Below are 15,783 nucleotides of genomic sequence, written 5' to 3'. Positions count from 1 at the left end.
GAAGTACCCAAAGATCCATGTCATCCCCTGAGAGGAATCCTCGGTTCCGGCCCTGACTCCACACAAAGTTTTTGGCCCCGGTATCGACGGGAGAGGAATCCCGAGAGGCCCCCGAGCAACTCGCATGGGGACTGGCCTTTCCTGAGGACACCAGGGCGGGTCCCTGAGGTCCCCGTCGTAACTCGAGAACACCTGCCGCAACTCGAGAAAATCCAGGAAGTTCTCCCTTCCAGGCGAGATGAGGCCTATTTCCGATGAGACATCTGGAGACTAATGACACCGAACCTCTGGAACTTCGAAAGGGTCTTTCACACCCTTGCTGCAACTCAAGAAGTTCACCGCCATACCCGTCTCCACTCGAGAGGAAACACGATGGTCCCGCCCACATCCAGAGGAGCCCCGTTTCCCCCTCGTAGCTCGAGATGAGGGATCCTTTCCCTGCTATCATCGGGAAAGAATTCCCGGCGTTCCCGTCGCATCTCAAGAGGAGGCACTCTCAACAGGAAAGATGAGAGGAACTCCATGGTCGTACCACCATTCCAAGAGTCCCCCAGATGTCTCAGTCCATTCCAGAGGAGCCTCTTTGCCCTGCACTGGCTCATCTTTCACGCCGAGGATCGACTCACACCACGGTGGTACGTGGGACAGCCCTGTGGGAAAGCCTCGAGGGAAAGCCTCGAGGGAAAACCACAGATCCTTTGATCCACGCGACGGGAAGCGTGACATTGCTGCTACAGCCTGGAAGGAAAGCGCACGTGCATGCCCCCACTCGAGACGAGGCCTGACTCCCCTGGGGAGACTCCAGAAGTACCCAAAGATCCATGTCAGCCCCTGAGAGGAATCCTCGGTTCCGGCCCTGACTCCACACAAGGTTTTTGGCCCCGGTATCGACGGGAGAGTAATCCCGAGAGGCCCCCTAGCAACTCGCATGGGGACTGGCCTCTCCTGAGGCCACCAGGGCGGGTCCCTGAGGTCCCCGTCGTAACTCGAGAACACCTGCCGCAACTCGAGAAAATCCAGGAAGTTCTCCCTTCCAGGCGAGATGAGGCCTATTTCCGATGAGGCCTCTGGAGACAAATGACACCTAACCTCTGGAACTTCGAAGGGGTTTTTCACACCCTTGCTGCAACTCAAGAAGTTCACCGCCATACCCGTCTCCACTCGAGAGGAAGCACGATGGTCCCGCCCACATCCAGAGGAGCCCCGTTTCCCCCTCGTAGCTCGAGATGAGGGATCCATTCCCTACTGTCAACGGGAAAGAATTCCCGGCGTTCCCGTCGCATCTCAAGAGGAGGCACTCTCAACAGGAAAGGCGAGAGGAACTCCATGGTCGTACCAACATTCCAAGAGTCCCCCAGATGTCTCAGTCCATTCCAGAGGAAGCTCTTTGCCCTGCACTGGCTCATCTTTCACGCCGAGGATCGACTCACACCACGGTGGCACGTGGGACAGCCCTGTGGGAAAGCCTCGAGCGAAAGCCTCGAGGGAAAACCACAGATCCTTTGATCCACGCGACGGGAAGCGTGACATTGCTGCTACAGCCTGGAAGGAAAGCGCACGTGCATGCCCCCACTCGAGACGAGGCCTGACTCCCCTGGGGAGACTCCAGAAGTACCCAAAGATCCATGTCAGCCCCTGAGAGGAATCCTCGGTTCCGGCCATGACTCCACACAAGGTTTTTGGCCCCGGTATCGACGGGAGAGGAATCCCGAGAGGCCCCCTAGCAACTCGCATGGGGACTGGCCTCTCCTGAGGCCACCAGGGCGGGTCCCTGAGGTCCCCGTCGTAACTCGAGAACACCTGCCGCAACTCGAGAAAATCCAGTAAGTTCTCCCTTCCAGGCGAGATGAGGCCTATTTCCGATGAGGCGTCTGGAGACTAATGACACCTAAACTCTGGAACTTCGAAAGGGTCTTTCACACCCTTGCTGCAACTCAAGAAGTTCACCGCCATACCCGTCTACACTCGAGAGGAAGCACGATGGTCCCGCCCACATCCAGAGGAGACCCGTTTCCCCCTCGGAGCTCGAGATGAGGGATCCTTTCCCTGCTTTCAACGGGAAAGAATTCCCGGCGTTCCCGTCGCATCTCAAGAGGAGGCACTCTCAACAGGAAAGGCGAGAGGAACTCCATGGTCGTACCACCATTCCAAGGGACCCCCAGATGTCTCAGTCCATTCTAGAGGAACCTCTTTGCCCTGCACTGGCTGATCTTTCACGCCGAGGATCGACTCACACCACGGTGGCACGTGGGACAGCCCTGTGGGAAAGCCTCGAGGGAAAGCCTCGAGGGAAAACCACAGATCCTTTGATCCACGCGACGGGAAGCGTGACATTGCTGCTACAGCCTGGAAGGAAAGCGCACGTGCATGCCCCCACTCGAGACGAGGCCTGACTCCCCTGGGGAGACTCCACAAGTACCCAAAGATCCATGTCAGCCCCTGAGAGGAATCCTCGGTTCCGGCCCTGACTCCACACAAGGTTTTTGGCCTCCGTATCGACGGGAGAGGAATCCCGAGAGGCCCCCTAGCAACTCGCATGGGGACTGGCCTCTCCTGAGGCCACCAGGGCGGGTCCCTGAGGTCCCCGTCGTAACTCGAGAACACCTGCCGCAACTCGAGAAAATCCAGGAAGTTCTCCCTTCCAGGCGAGATGAGGCCTATTTCCGATGAGGCGTCTGGAGACTAATGACACCTAACCTCTGGAACTTTGAAAGGGTCTTTCACATCCTTGCTGCAACTCAAGAAGTTCACCGCCATACCCGTCTCCACTCGAGAGGAAGCACGATGGTCCCGCCCACATCCAGAGGAGCCCCGTTTCCCCCTCGTAGCTCGAGATGAGGGATCCTTTCCCTGCTTTCAACGGGAAAGAATTCCCGGCGTTCCCGTCGCATCTCAAGAGGAGGCACTCTCAACAGGAAAGGCGAGAGGAACTCCATGGTCGTACCACCATTCCAAGAGTCCCCCAGATGTCTCAGTCCATTCCAGAGGAACCTCTTTGCCCTGCACTGGCTCATCTTTCACGCCGAGGATCGACTCACACCACGGTGGCACGTGGGACAGCCCTGTGGGAAAGCCTCGAGGGAAAGCCTCGAGGGAAAACCACAGATCCTTTGATCCACGCGACGGGAAGCATGACATTGCTGCTACAGCCTGGAAGGAAAGCGCACGTGCATGCCCCCACTCGAGACGAGTCCTGACTCCCCTGGGGAGACTCCAGAAGTACCCAAAGATCCATGTCATCCCCTGAGAGGAATCCTCGGTTCCGGCCCTGACTCCACACAAGGTTTTTGGCCCCGGTATCGACGGGAGAGGAATCCCGAGAGGCCCCCTAGCAACTAGCATGGGGACTGGCCGTTCCTGAGGCCACCAGGGCGGGTCCGTGAGGTCCCCGTCGTAAATCGAGAACACCTGCCGCAACTCGAGAAAATCCAGGAAGTTCTCCTTTCCAGGCGAAATGAGGCCTATTTCCGATGAGGCGTCTGGAGACTAATGACACCTAACCTCTGGAACTTCGAAAGGGTTTTTCACACCCTTGCTGCAACTCAAGAATTTCACCGCCATACCCGTCTCCACTCGAAAGGAAGCACGATGGTCCCGCCCACATCCAGAGGAGCCCCGTTTCCCCCTCGTAGCTCGAGATGAGGGATCCTTTCCCTGCTTTCAACGGGAAAGATTTCCCGGCGTTCCCGTCGCATCTCAAGAGGAGGCACTCTCAACAGGAAAGGCGAGAGGAACTCCATGGTCGTACCACCATTCCAAGAGTCCCCCAGATGTCTCAGTCCATTCCAGAGGAACCTTTTTGCCCTGCACTGGCTCATCTTTCACGCCGAGGATCGACTCACACAATGGTGGCACGTGAGACAGCCCTGTGGGAAAGCCTCGAGGGAAAGCCTCGAAGGAAAACCACAGATCCTTTGATCCATGCGACGGGAAGCGTGACATTGCTGCTACAGCCTGGAAGGAAGGCGCACGTGCATGCCCCCACTCGAGAGGAGGCCTGACCCCCCTGGGGAGACTCCAGAAGTACCCAAAGACCCATGTCAGCCCCTGAGAGGAATCCTCGGTTCCGGCCCTGACTCCACAGAAGGATTTTGGCCCCGGTATCGACGGGAGAGGAATCCCGAGAGGCCCCCGAGCAACTCGCATGGGGACTGGCCTTTCCTGAGGACACCAGGGCGGGTCCCTGAGGTCCCCGTCGTATCTCGAGAACACCTGCCGCACCTCGAGAAAATCCAGGAAGTTCTCCCTTCCAGGCGAGATGAGGCCTATTTCCGATGAGGCGTCTGGAGACTAATGACACCGAAACTCTGGAACTTTGAAAGGGTCTTTCTCACCCTTGCTGCAACTCAAGAAGTTCACCGCCATACCCGTCTCCACTCGAGAGGAAACACGATGGTCCCGCCCACATCCAGAGGAGCCCCGTTTCCCACTCGTAGCTCGAGATGAGGGATCTTTCCCTGCTATCAACGGGAAAGAATTCCCGGCGTTCCCGTCGCATCTCAAGAGGAGGCACTCTCAACAGGAAAGGCGAGAGGAACTCCATGGTCGTACCACCATTCCAAGAGTCCCCCAGATGTCTCAGTCCATTCCAGAGGAACCTATTTGCCCTGCACTGGCTCATCTTTCACGCCGAGGATCGACTCACACCACGGTGGCACGTGGGACAGCCCTGTGGGAAAGCCTCGAGGGAAAACCACAGATCCTTTGATCCACGCGACGGGAAGCGTGACATTGCTGCTACAGCCTGGAAGGAAAGCGCACGTGCATGCCCCCACTCGAGACGAGGCCTGACTCCCCTGGGGAGACTCCACAAGTACCCAAAGATCCATGTCAGCCCCTGAGAGGAATCCTCGGTTCCGGCCCTGACTCCACACAAGGTTTTTGGCCCCGGTATCGACGGGAGAGGAATCCCGAGAGGCCCCCTAGCAACTCGCATGGGGACTGGCCTCTCCTGAGGCCACCAGGGCGGGTCCCTGAGGTCCCCGTCGTAACTCGAGAACACCTGCCGCAACTCGAGAAAATCCAGGAAGTTCTCCCTTCCAGGCGAGATGAGGCCTATTTCCGATGAGGCCTCTGGAGACAAATGACACCTAACCTCTGGAACTTCGAAGGGGTATTTCACACCCTTGCTGCAACTCAAGAAGTTCACCGCCATACCCGTCTCCACTCGAGAGGAAGCACGATGGTCCCGCCCACATCCAGAGGAGCCCCGTTTCCCCCTCGTAGCTCGAGATGAGGGATCCATTCCCTACTGTCAACGGGAAAGAATTCCCGGCGTTCCCGTCGCATCTCAAGAGGAGGCACTCTCAACAGGAAAGGCGAGAGGAACTCCATGGTCGTACCAACATTCCAAGAGTCCCCCAGATGTCTCAGTCCATTCCAGAGGAGCCTCTTTGCCCTGCACTGGCTCATCTTTCACGCCGAGGATCGACTCACACCACGGTGGCACGTGGGACAGCCCTGTGGGAAAGCCTCGAGCGAAAGCCTCGAGGGAAAACCACAGATCCTTTGATCCACGCGACGGGAAGCGTGACATTGCTGCTACAGCCTGGAAGGAAAGCGCACGTGCATGCCCCCACTCGAGACGAGGCCTGACTCCCCTGGGGAGACTCCAGAAAGACCCAAAGATCCATGTCAGCCCCTTAGAGGAATCCTCCGTTCCGGCCCTGACTCCACACAAGGTTTTTGGCCCCGGTATCGAATGGAGAGGAATCCCGAGAGGCCCCCTAGCAACTCGCATGGGGACTGGAGTTTCCTGAGGCCACCAGGGCTTGTCCCTGACGTCCCCATAGTAACTCGAGAACACCTGCCGCAACTCGAGAAAATCCAGGAAGTTCTCCCTTCCAGGCGAGATGAGGCCTATTTCCGATGAGGCGTCTGGAGTCTAATGACAGCTAATCTCTGGGACTTCAAAAGGGTCTTTCACACCCATGCTGCAACTCAAGAAGTTCACAGCCATACCCGTCTCCACTCGAGAGGAAGCACGATGGTCCCGCCCACATCCAGAGGAGCCCCGTTTCCCCCTCGTAGCTCGAGATGAGGGATCCTTTCCCTGCTTTCAACGGGAAAGAATTCCCGGCGTTCCCGTCGCATCTCAAGAGGAGGCACTCTCAACAGGAAAGGCGAGAGGAACTCCATGGTCGTACCACCATTCCAAGAGCCCCCAGATGTCTCAGTCCATTCCAGAGGAACCTCTTTGCCCTGCACTGGCTCATCTTTCACGCCGAGGATCGACTCACACCACGGTGGCACGTGGGACAGCCCTGTGGGAAAGCCTCGAGGGAAAGCCTCGAGGGAAAACCACAGATCCTTTGATCCACGCGACGGGAAGCATGACATTGCTGCTACAGCATGGAAGGAAAGCGCACGTGCATGCCCCCACTCGAGACGAGTCCTGACTCCCCTGGGGAGACTCCAGAAGTACCCAAAGATCCATGTCATCCCCTGAGAGGAATCCTCGGTTCCGGCCCTGACTCCACACAAGGTTTTTGGCCCCGGTATCGACGGGAGAGGAATCCCGAGAGGCCCCCTAGCAACTAGCATGGGGACTGGCCGTTCCTGAGGCCACCAGGGCGGGTCCGTGAGGTCCCCGTCGTAAATCGAGAACACCTGCCGCAACTCGAGAAAATCCAGGAAGTTCTCCTTTCCAGGCGAAATGAGGCCTATTTCCGATGAGGCGTCTGGAGACTAATGACACCTAACCTCTGGAACTTCGAAAGGGTTTTTCACACCCTTGCTGCAACTCAAGAATTTCACCGCCATACCCGTCTCCACTCGAAAGGAAGCACGATGGTCCCGCCCACATCCAGAGGAGCCCCGTTTCCCCCTCGTAGCTCGAGATGAGGGATCCTTTCCCTGCTTTCAACGGGAAAGATTTCCCGGCGTTCCCGTCGCATCTCAAGAGGAGGCACTCTCAACAGGAAAGGCGAGAGGAACTCCATGGTCGTACCAACATTCCAAGAGTCCCCCAGATGTCTCAGTCCATTCCAGAGGAGCCTCTTTGCCCTGCACTGGCTCATCTTTCACGCCGAGGATCGACTCACACCACGGTGGCACGTGGGACAGCCCTGTGGGAAAGCCTCGAGCGAAAGCCTCGAGGGAAAACCACAGATCCTTTGATCCACGCGACGGGAAGCGTGACATTGCTGCTACAGCCTGGAAGGAAAGCGCACGTGCATGCCCCCACTCGAGACGAGGCCTGACTCCCCTGGGGAGACTCCAGAAGTACCCAAAGATCCATGTCAGCCCCTGAGAGGAATCCTCGGTTCCGGCCATGACTCCACACAAGGTTTTTGGCCCCGGTATCGACGGGAGAGGAATCCCGAGAGGCCCCCTAGCAACTCGCATGGGGACTGGCCTCTCCTGAGGCCACCAGGGCGGGTCCCTGAGGTCCCCGTCGTAACTCGAGAACACCTGCCGCAACTCGAGAAAATCCAGTAAGTTCTCCCTTCCAGGCGAGATGAGGCCTATTTCCGATGAGGCGTCTGGAGACTAATGACACCTAAACTCTGGAACTTCGAAAGGGTCTTTCACACCCTTGCTGCAACTCAAGAAGTTCACCGCCATACCCGTCTACACTCGAGAGGAAGCACGATGGTCCCGCCCACATCCAGAGGAGACCCGTTTCCCCCTCGGAGCTCGAGATGAGGGATCCATTCCCTGCTTTCAACGGGAAAGAATTCCCGGCGTTCCCGTCGCATCTCAAGAGGAGGCACTCTCAACAGGAAAGGCGAGAGGAACTCCATGGTCGTACCACCATTCCAAGAGTCCCCCAGATGTCACAGTCCATTCCAGAGGAGCCTCTTCGCCCTGCACTGGCTCATCTTTCACGCCGAGGATCGACTCACACCACGGTGGCACGTGGGACAGCCCTGTGGGAAAGCCTCGAGGGAAAGCCTCGAGGGAAAACCACAGATCCTTTGATCCACGCGACGGGAAGCGTGACATTGCTGCTACAGCCTGGAAGGAAAGCGCACGTGCATGCCCCCACTCGAGACGAGGCCTGACTCCCCTGGGGAGACTCCAGAAGTACCCAAAGATCCATGTCAGCCCCTGAGAGGAATCCTCGGTTCCGGCCCTGAATCCACACAAGGTTTTTGGCCCCGGTATCGACGGGAGAGGAATCCCGAGAGGCCCCCTAGCAACTCGCATGGGGACTAGCCTCTCCTGAGGCCAACAGGGCGGGTCCCTGAGGTCCCCGTCGTAACTCGAGAACACCTGCCGCAACTCGAGAAAATCCAGGAAGTTCTCCCTTTCAGGCGAGATGAGGCCTATTTCCGATGAGACGTCTGGAGACTAATGACACCGAACCTCTGGAACTTCGAAAGGGTCTTTCACACCCTTGCTGCAACTCAAGAAGTTCACCGCCATACCCGTCTCCACTCGAGAGGAAACACGATGGTCCCGCCCACATCCAGAGGAGCCCCGTTTCCCCCTCGTAGCTCGAGATGAGGGATCCTTTCCCTGCTATCAACGGGAAAGAATTCCCGGCGTTCCCGTCGCATCTCAAGAGGAGGCACTCTCAACAGGAAAGATGAGAGGAACTCCATGGTCGTACCACCATTCCAAGAGTCCCCCAGATGTCTCAGTCCATTCCAGAGGAGCCTCTTTGCCCTGCACTGGCTCATCTTTCACGCCGAGGATCGACTCACACCACGGTGGTACGTGGGACAGCCCTGTGGGAAAGCCTCGAGGGAAAGCCTCGAGGGAAAACCACAGATCCTTTGATCCACGCGACGGGAAGCGTGACATTGCTGCTACAGCCTGGAAGAAAAGCGCACGTGCATGCCCCCACTCGAGACGAGGCCTGACTCCCCTGGGGAGACTCCAGAAGTACCCAAAGATCCATGTCAGCCCCTGAGAGGAATCCTCGGTTCCGGCCCTGACTCCACACAAGGTTTTTGGCCCCGGTATCGACGGGAGAGTAATCCCGAGAGGCCCCCTAGCAACTCGCATGGGGACTGGCCTCTCCTGAGGCCACCAGGGCGGGTCCCTGAGGTCCCCGTCGTAACTCGAGAACACCTGCCGCAACTCGAGAAAATCCAGGAAGTTCTCCCTTCCAGGCGAGATGAGGCCTATTTCCGATGAGGCCTCTGGAGACAAATGACACCTAACCTCTGGAACTTCGAAGGGGTATTTCACACCCTTGCTGCAACTCAAGAAGTTCACCGCCATACCCGTCTCCACTCGAGAGGAAGCACGATGGTCCCGCCCACATCCAGAGGAGCCCCGTTTCCCCCTCGTAGCTCGAGATGAGGGATCCATTCCCTACTGTCAACGGGAAAGAATTCCCGGCGTTCCCGTCGCATCTCAAGAGGAGGCACTCTCAACAGGAAAGGCGAGAGGAACTCCATGGTCGTACCAACATTCCAAGAGTCCCCCAGATGTCTCAGTCCATTCCAGAGGAGCCTCTTTGCCCTGCACTGGCTCATCTTTCACGCCGAGGATCGACTCACACCACGGTGGCACGTGGGACAGCCCTGTGGGAAAGCCTCGAGCGAAAGCCTCGAGGGAAAACCACAGATCCTTTGATCCACGCGACGGGAAGCGTGACATTGCTGCTACAGCCTGGAAGGAAAGCGCACGTGCATGCCCCCACTCGAGACGAGGCCTGACTCCCCTGGGGAGACTCCAGAAAGACCCAAAGATCCATGTCAGCCCCTTAGAGGAATCCTCCGTTCCGGCCCTGACTCCACACAAGGTTTTTGGCCCCGGTATCGAATGGAGAGGAATCCCGAGAGGCACCCTAGCAACTCGCATGGGGACTGGAGTTTCCTGAGGCCACCAGGGCTTGTCCCTGACGTCCCCGTAATAACTCGAGAACACCTGCCGCAACTCGAGAAAATCCAGGAAGTTCTCCCTTCCAGGCGAGATGAGGCCTATTTCCGATGAGGCGTCTGGAGTCTAATGACAGCTAATCTCTGGAACTTCAAAAGGGTCTTTCACACCCATGCTGCAACTCAAGAAGTTCACAGCCATACCCGTCTCCACTCGAGAGGAAGCACGATGGTCCCGCCCACATTCAGAGGAGCCCCGTTTCCCCCTCGTAGCTCGAGATGAGGGATCCTTTCCCTGCTTTCAACAGGAAAGAATTCCCGGCGTTCCCGTCGCATCTCAAGAGGAGGAACTCTCAACAGGAAAGGCGAGAGGAACTCCATGGTCGTACCATCATTCCAAGAGTCCCCCAGATGTCTCAGTCCATTCCAGAGGAACCTCTTTGCCCTGCACTGGCTCATCTTTCACGCCGAGGATCGACTCACAGCACCGTGGCACGTGGGACAGCCCTGTGGGAAAGCCTCGAGCGAAAGCCTCCAGGGAAAACCACCGATCCTTTGATCCACGCGACGGGAAGCGTGACATTGCTGCTACAGCCTGGAAGGAAAGCGCACGTGAATGCCCCCACTCGAGACGAGGCCTGAATCCCCTGGGGAGACTGCAGAAGTACCCAAAGATCCATGTCAGCCCCTGAGAGGAATCCTCGGTTCCGGCCCTGACTCCACACAAGGTTTTTGCGCCAGTATCGATGGGAGAGGAATCCCGAGAGGCCCCCTAGCAACTCGCATGGGGACTGGCCTCTCCTGAGGCCACCAGGGCGGGTCCCTGAGGTCCCCGGCGTAACTCGAGAACACCTGCCACAACTCGAGAATATCCAGGAAGTTCTCCCTTCCAGGCGAGATGAGGCCTATTTCCGATGAGGCCTTTGGAGACGAATGACACCTAACCTCTGGAACTTCGAAAGGGTCTTTCACACCCTTGCTGCAACTCAAGAAGTTCAGCGCCATACCCGTGTCCACTGGAGAGGAAGCACGATCGTCCCGCCCACATCCAGAGGAGCCCCGTTTCCCCCTCGTAGCTCGAGATGAGGGATCCTTTCCCTGCTTTCAACGGGAAAGAATTCCCGGCGTTCCCGTCGCATCTCAAGAGGAGGCACTCTCAACAGGAAAGGCGAGAGGAACTCCATGGTCGTACCACCATTCCAAGGGACCCCCAGATGTCTCAGTCCATTCTAGAGGAACCTCTTTGCCCTGCACTGGCTGATCTTTCACGCCGAGGATCGACTCACACCACGGTGGCACGTGGGACAGCCCTGTGGGAAAGCCTCGAGGGAAAGCCTCGAGGGAAAACCACAGATCCTTTGATCCACGCGACGGGAAGCGTGACATTGCTGCTACAGCCTGGAAGGAAAGCGCACGTGCATGCCCCCACTCGAGACGAGGCCTGACTCCCCTGGGGAGACTCCACAAGTACCCAAAGATCCATGTCAGCCCCTGAGAGGAATCCTCGGTTCCGGCCCTGACTCCACACAAGGTTTTTGGCCTCCGTATCGACGGGAGAGGAATCCCGAGAGGCCCCCTAGCAACTCGCATGGGGACTGGCCTCTCCTGAGGCCACCAGGGCGGGTCCCTGAGGTCCCCGTCGTAACTCGAGAACACCTGCCGCAACTCGAGAAAATCCAGGAAGTTCTCCCTTCCAGGCGAGATGAGGCCTATTTCCGATGAGGCGTCTGGAGACTAATGACACCTAACCTCTGGAACTTCGAAGGGGTTTTTCACACCCTTGCTGCAACTCAAGAAGTTCACCGCCATACCCGTCTCCACTCGAGAGGAAGCACGATGGTCCCGCCCACATCCAGAGGAGCCCCGTTTCCCCCTCGTAGCTCGAGATGAGGGATCCATTCCCTACTGTCAACGGGAAAGAATTCCCGGCGTTCCCGTCGCATCTCAAGAGGAGGCACTCTCAACAGGAAAGGCGAGAGGAACTCCATGGTCGTACCAACATTCCAAGAGTCCCCCAGATGTCTCAGTCCATTCCAGAGGAGCCTCTTTGCCCTGCACTGGCTCATCTTTCACGCCGAGGATCGACTCACACCACGGTGGCACGTGGGACAGCCCTGTGGGAAAGCCTCGAGGGAAAGCCTCGAGGGAAAACCACAGATCCTTTGATCCACGCGACGGGAAGCGTGACATTGCTGCTACAGCCTGGAAGGAAAGCGCACGTGCATGCCCCCACTCGAGACGAGGCCTGACTCCCCTGGGGAGACTCCAGAAGTACCCAAAGATCCATGTCAGCCCCTGAGAGGAATCCTCGGTTCCGGCCATGACTCCACACAAGGTTTTTGGCCCCGGTATCGACGGGAGAGGAATCCCGAGAGGCCCCCTAGCAACTCGCATGGGGACTGGCCTCTCCTGAGGCCACCAGGGCGGGTCCCTGAGGTCCCCGTCGTAACTCGAGAACACCTGCCGCAACTCGAGAAAATCCAGTAAGTTCTCCCTTCCAGGCGAGATGAGGCCTATTTCCGATGAGGCGTCTGGAGACTAATGACACCTAAACTCTGGAACTTCGAAAGGGTCTTTCACACCCTTGCTGCAACTCAAGAAGTTCACCGCCATACCCGTCTACACTCGAGAGGAAGCACGATGGTCCCGCCCACATCCAGAGGAGACCCGTTTCCCCCTCGGAGCTCGAGATGAGGGATCCTTTCCCTGCTTTCAACGGGAAAGAATTCCCGGCGTTCCCGTCGCATCTCAAGAGGAGGCACTCTCAACAGGAAAGGCGAGAGGAACTCCATGGTCGTACCACCATTCCAAGGGACCCCCAGATGTCTCAGTCCATTCTAGAGGAACCTCTTTGCCCTGCACTGGCTGATCTTTCACGCCGAGGATCGACTCACACCACGGTGGCACGTGGGACAGCCCTGTGGGAAAGCCTCGAGGGAAAGCCTCGAGGGAAAACCACAGATCCTTTGATCCACGCGACGGGAAGCGTGACATTGCTGCTACAGCCTGGAAGGAAAGCGCACGTGCATGCCCCCACTCGAGACGAGGCCTGACTCCCCTGGGGAGACTCCACAAGTACCCAAAGATCCATGTCAGCCCCTGAGAGGAATCCTCGGTTCCGGCCCTGACTCCACACAAGGTTTTTGGCCTCCGTATCGACGGGAGAGGAATCCCGAGAGGCCCCCTAGCAACTCGCATGGGGACTGGCCTCTCCTGAGGCCACCAGGGCGGGTCCCTGAGGTCCCCGTCGTAACTCGAGAACACCTGCCGCAACTCGAGAAAATCCAGGAAGTTCTCCCTTCCAGGCGAGATGAGGCCTATTTCCGATGAGGCGTCTGGAGACTAATGACACCTAACCTCTGGAACTTTGAAAGGGTCTTTCACATCCTTGCTGCAACTCAAGAAGTTCACCGCCATACCCGTCTCCACTCGAGAGGAAGCACGATGGTCCCGCCCACATCCAGAGGAGCCCCGTTTCCCCCTCGTAGCTCGAGATGAGGGATCCTTTCCCTGCTTTCAACGGGAAAGAATTCCCGGCGTTCCCGTCGCATCTCAAGAGGAGGCACTCTCAACAGGAAAGGCGAGAGGAACTCCATGGTCGTACCACCATTCCAAGAGTCCCCCAGATGTCTCAGTCCATTCCAGAGGAACCTCTTTGCCCTGCACTGGCTCATCTTTCACGCCGAGGATCGACTCACACCACGGTGGCACGTGGGACAGCCCTGTGGGAAAGCCTCGAGGGAAAGCCTCGAGGGAAAACCACAGATCCTTTGATCCACGCGACGGGAAGCATGACATTGCTGCTACAGCATGGAAGGAAAGCGCACGTGCATGCCCCCACTCGAGACGAGTCCTGACTCCCCTGGGGAGACTCCAGAAGTACCCAAAGATCCATGTCATCCCCTGAGAGGAATCCTCGGTTCCGGCCCTGACTCCACACAAGGTTTTTGGCCCCGGTATCGACGGGAGAGGAATCCCGAGAGGCCCCCTAGCAACTAGCATGGGGACTGGCCGTTCCTGAGGCCACCAGGGCGGGTCCGTGAGGTCCCCGTCGTAAATCGAGAACACCTGCCGCAACTCGAGAAAATCCAGGAAGTTCTCCTTTCCAGGCGAAATGAGGCCTATTTCCGATGAGGCGTCTGGAGACTAATGACACCTAACCTCTGGAACTTCGAAAGGGTTTTTCACACCCTTGCTGCAACTCAAGAATTTCACCGCCATACCCGTCTCCACTCGAAAGGAAGCACGATGGTCCCGCCCACATCCAGAGGAGCCCCGTTTCCCCCTCGTAGCTCGAGATGAGGGATCCTTTCCCTGCTTTCAACGGGAAAGATTTCCCGGCGTTCCCGTCGCATCTCAAGAGGAGGCACTCTCAACAGGAAAGGCGAGAGGAACTCCATGGTCGTACCACCATTCCAAGAGTCCCCCAGATGTCTCAGTCCATTCCAGAGGAACCTTTTTGCCCTGCACTGGCTCATCGTTCACGCCGAGGATCGACTCACACAATGGTGGCACGTGAGACAGCCCTGTGGGAAAGCCTCGAGGGAAAGCCTCGAAGGAAAACCACAGATCCTTTGATCCATGCGACGGGAAGCGTGACATTGCTGCTACAGCCTGGAAGGAAGGCGCACGTGCATGCCCCCACTCGAGAGGAGGCCTGACCCCCCTGGGGAGACTCCAGAAGTACCCAAAGACCCATGTCAGCCCCTGAGAGGAATCCTCGGTTCCGGCCCTGACTCCACAGAAGGATTTTGGCCCCGGTATCGACGGGAGAGGAATCCCGAGAGGCCCCCGAGCAACTCGCATGGGGACTGGCCTTTCCTGAGGACACCAGGGCGGGTCCCTGAGGTCCCCGTCGTATCTCGAGAACACCTGCCGCACCTCGAGAAAATCCAGGAAGTTCTCCCTTCCAGGCGAGATGAGGCCTATTTCCGATGAGGCGTCTGGAGACTAATGACACCGAAACTCTGGAACTTTGAAAGGGTCTTTCTCACCCTTGCTGCAACTCAAGAAGTTCACCGCCATACCCGTCTCCACTCGAGAGGAAACACGATGGTCCCGCCCACATCCAGAGGAGCCCCGTTTCCCACTCGTAGCTCGAGATGAGGGATCTTTCCCTGCTATCAACGGGAAAGAATTCCCGGCGTTCCCGTCGCATCTCAAGAGGAGGCACTCTCAACAGGAAAGGCGAGAGGAACTCCATGGTCGTACCACCATTCCAAGAGTCCCCCAGATGTCTCAGTCCATTCCAGAGGAACCTATTTGCCCTGCACTGGCTCATCTTTCACGCCGAGGATCGACTCACACCACGGTGGCACGTGGGACAGCCCTGTGGGAAAGCCTCGAGGGAAAACCACAGATCCTTTGATCCACGCGACGGGAAGCGTGACATTGCTGCTACAGCCTGGAAGGAAAGCGCACGTGCATGCCCCCACTCGAGACGAGGCCTGACTCCCCTGGGGAGACTCCACAAGTACCCAAAGATCCATGTCAGCCCCTGAGAGGAATCCTCGGTTCCGGCCCTGACTCCACACAAGGTTTTTGGCCCCGGTATCGACGGGAGAGGAATCCCGAGAGGCCCCCTAGCAACTCGCATGGGGACTGGCCTCTCCTGAGGCCACCAGGGCGGGTCCCTGAGGTCCCCGTCGTAACTCGAGAACACCTGCCGCAACTCGAGAAAATCCAGGAAGTTCTCCCTTCCAGGCGAGATGAGGCCTATTTCCGATGAGGCCTCTGGAGACAAATGACACCTAACCTCTGGAACTTCGAAGGGGTATTTCACACCCTTGCTGCAACTCAAGAAGTTCACCGCCATACCCGTCTCCACTCGAGAGGAAGCACGATGGTCCCGCCCACATCCAGAGGAGCCCCGTTTCCCCCTCGTAGCTCGAGATGAGGGATCCATTCCCTACTGTCAACGGGAAAGAATTCCCGGCGTTCCCGTCGCATCTCAAGAGGAGGCACTCTCAACAGGAAAGGCGAGAGGAACTCCATGGTCGTACCAACA

This window comes from Capricornis sumatraensis, unplaced genomic scaffold, assembly GCF_032405125.1.
Source record: "Capricornis sumatraensis isolate serow.1 unplaced genomic scaffold, serow.2 scaffold1, whole genome shotgun sequence".
Taxonomy (NCBI): domain Eukaryota; kingdom Metazoa; phylum Chordata; class Mammalia; order Artiodactyla; family Bovidae; genus Capricornis; species Capricornis sumatraensis.
This window is presented reverse-complemented; position numbering follows the sequence as displayed.